Genomic DNA, 3,547 nt, shown 5'->3' on the forward strand with positions numbered 1-3,547 from the left:
GGGACGTCCTTCAAAATGGCGTGTCTTGATCGATTTCCGGGTCAAGCCCTGGAGGAGGGGAAGAGAGGAGTCGAGGAGGGGTATTGGGATGAGGCTAGAGACAGAAAGAATCCCGTCCTATGACACAATAATATTCACACTGGCTTTGTTGTCGTTCACCGGTGAGGTTTCTTAAGTTGAGGAAATGATTAATGACGAGTGGTATAACCCGTAGGATACCCTGTGAATAACGATCTCCAAATATACTTCCGAACATCTTTGGCAGGTAGAGGGTTAAATTGTAAAAAATCAACAACTCTGTGAGTGTCAGCTGATAACAATGGTGTTATCCACACATGTTAAAACCATAGACTGTTTATATAAATGGACGTAGGGTCCGTGACGTCACCCATAGGATTCTGCAGAGTTGCCGAGAAGCCCTTAGTAGGCGGAGTCGGCCACTAACGGCTCGACAGTGACGTCAGAGTTCAACTCCCGCCTTCTCCAGCCTGCTCCAAATAAGGGCAAAGAGGCGGAGCCGAGGCGGGACCTGCTGCCACCGAGCTGAAAGTTCCAGAGCTAGCTGAAGCTACCAAGCTAAACTAACATGCTCCCCATCTGCACACTGCCGTGGCATTTTACATTTCTAAGGTAAGCGGACATGAAACTATTCAGCAAAATTATAAATAATAATCTAAGTTATTGAGTTTTTAGCATAATACTTCAGAATCTTAAAATCCCTTAACGTTTGTATGCAATTGTGCTAAATTCAACACTGGAATCAAGCAAATATTAATATGTTTGCATGACATTAGTTATTTATATTTTGATATCACTTAATTATACGTTTAATACATTTAAGTCAAGCTAAGGTACATGTGATGGTAGCTAGTTGGTGTTCTTACCTGTGAGGCCTCCTCCAAACAGCATAATAACCAGACTGTATCATTAAAACTAAGTACCAGTTTTAGATCCTTGACTTTAGACAAACAATTCAAAAGACAACATGTATTTAAAGACCAATCTTTATTTGAATGTGCCTCTTAACCTGATATATTAGTTATACAGTAATAGTATTGACAATATAAAAAAACTGAGCAACTCAACAGTCAACTTTATGTTTCTTATTGTCTAAAGCATTTGTTATTTTCATTTTCCCCCTCTCATATTCAGTGTGGACGGATTGAGACAGTGTGGTGTCCAGAAAGCTGCAGAGACTTCAGGGAGAAACCTCCGTGTGATGGACGTCCTGTCTGTTTGTTTGGCCCGGAGAGGACTGAGGGTCTTTCCTCTGCAAGGAGGACCTGGTCTGATGGAGGAGCCCATGCTGGGCAAAGCTGATACCAACTGCACAGGCCTAGTCTGTCACTTTATTTGACTAAATGTGTTTACTTTAATAGTTGTACACCTTCTGTCCATATGTGCTTTTTATTTTAAACATGTTTGATTAACTTTTGGTCTACATTTCAATAAATTGTATTTGTATTTGCACTCCTTTTGTCCATTATTCTTACTGAAAATGTTAGATTACACATTCGCATCTGACTGAAGATTGGCCCCATTTATTTGTGACGTTGCAAACTCTGCGGTACAAGGCACAAGTGATGTGAAGCTCATAAAGCGAGGCAAATAGAAATAATCAGCGGATGGAGTGTAGATGTGGAAATAGGTGCATTCGATCAGCTGACTGTTTTTACAATAAAAGTAGTTTCTTAGTGTACTGGTCTTAAAATCTCATAACATCAGCTTTTAATGTTCCTCTTGGATGTTCTTCTTGAACCTCAGAGAAGGAGAAAATGTCGTGTCTTTCAGGCATGTCCTTTCCTAACAAAAATGACAGGAAACATAAAACATATTATTGCAGAACAAGTGTGTTATTTATGAAAGCGGTGTGTTTGTGTGTTTAGGGGCTGTAGATATAATTATTTTGTAATTGTAATGTTTTTTTTTATTTCAACAGTGAGCTACAAAGACAATCAGATTATGAATGAAAAGTATGAAGTTCATCAACATTGAAATATATGTTATTATCAAAATAATATTTAACTGTTATCAAAACGTAGTGCAACTGTAGAAGCTTGCTCTGTTGTCTCACTGAAAGAATAAGTTTTACCACGTTTTTTACAGACAATATTGAGAGATAAATAGTAGCAGTTCTCACTATGTGTTAAATATCTTAGCCTTCAATACATTAAATTAGAAAGCTGACAAAATCATATTGCTTGTTAATATCTAAATGTAACTTTTTGCACAGAAAAAACACTCAACTTCACTGGTGTGTAGGTGATCTAGTATTGTTTAATGGAATGTATATCAGTGTATTAAAGTCAATACTTCATTTATTTAAACCAATATCTTTCTTGATTCTTTGTACAGTACAAACAAAATAGTATTTGTACCTGTGCTGAAGTTCACTGCTGTGAGGAGTCCAGTTCCGTCTCTCACTCTCTGGTCCAGCCTGCCTGCATAACCTGGACACCTTAAACAAACAGATATATATGTAAAGTACCATGTGTACAAACAATATAACTGATTATCTTCTGTTGAACATGTTGGATTGTGTATTGTCCGAGTCAGGGTCCTTTTTATTTTATTAGAACTTTGGAAGTTGTGTTACCAATGCTTGCTGTTTATTTGATACCCATTTGGTAATGCAATTAATAAAAACAACAAGGTTTGGGTTTGTTCTTCAGATGACTGTGATGTTAACGTGTAAGCTCAATAATGAACTCCAGCTCAACCAACCATATTGTAATATCTAAGTAATCATCTTGAAATATGACATTAATAATTGTAATATACACACATCTTATTGTGAGGTTGATTTCACATACACTACTTCGACATTTGTTGTCTACATACTTGAGCATAGCCAATTTAAATTAACCTTAGTGATGCATACAGTTCCTACCTAAATAATAACAATCTCTCTAAGTTACAAGGATGACCTTATTTTATCAACCTCAAACAGAGGCCGTTTGTTGTACAGTATTATCCCACTTAACGCTTAACACTTGTCTATTTCGTTTTAACGTTTATATATAGTCTATGATTTTAACTTGGAGGCTACTATTAGCATCGTTAGCACCGATGTAGCTACCACTAGCTTACACGCTAACCCAAGCCGTAACATTAATTACGTAGCTGATTAAAATCATTAACACATAAATAAGTACTTAAATTTCACTTACCGCAAAACCGCATTCATGCACCGTCTGTTTCAACCGCAGAGCGAGTCACAATAGTCCGATATATAAGCATGAAGAACACACAAACACGGCCGGGGGCAAGCCGGTTCCCTGGATGAGCTGAACAGGCAGAGTATCTGCCTGTAGCTTCACGGAGCAGCTAGCAGAGAGACAAGAAGCTATTAGCAGCAGTCACATCACAGAGCCGTCACTCAATTCGACCACGCCCTAATTTATGCAAAAACTTTAAGACCTAATATAAATAAAAGGGTTGTGTTAGAAAACAATTCACTCACAGATCCATAATCATGAAGGTGGAATCTAACTATATTCATAATAATATTTATTGCATCCATGGGTAGAAACATGTTTTTTTCTGC

The 3,547-nt window shown here is 37.5% G+C and overlaps 2 long non-coding RNA genes across 2 annotated transcripts; one reads left to right on the forward strand and one right to left on the reverse strand.

Annotated features, from left to right (window-relative positions):
• The first annotated feature begins 287 nt into the window (after nucleotides 1-287).
• LOC307028174 lies at nucleotides 288-1,470 on the forward strand. Its single transcript, XR_013804864.1, has 2 exons — nucleotides 288-630; nucleotides 1,153-1,470. It is a non-coding gene; the product is annotated as an uncharacterized lncRNA (long non-coding RNA).
• LOC307028173 lies at nucleotides 987-3,308 on the reverse strand. Its single transcript, XR_013804863.1, has 3 exons — nucleotides 3,171-3,308; nucleotides 2,379-2,458; nucleotides 987-1,803 (listed from the first exon to the last, which is right to left on the reverse strand). It is a non-coding gene; the product is annotated as an uncharacterized lncRNA (long non-coding RNA).
• Nucleotides 3,309-3,547: the final 239 nt, after the last annotated feature.

This window comes from Notothenia rossii (assembly GCF_949606895.1).
Source record: "Notothenia rossii genome assembly, chromosome: 2".
In the NCBI taxonomy this organism is placed as follows: Eukaryota; Metazoa; Chordata; class Actinopteri; order Perciformes; family Nototheniidae; genus Notothenia; species Notothenia rossii.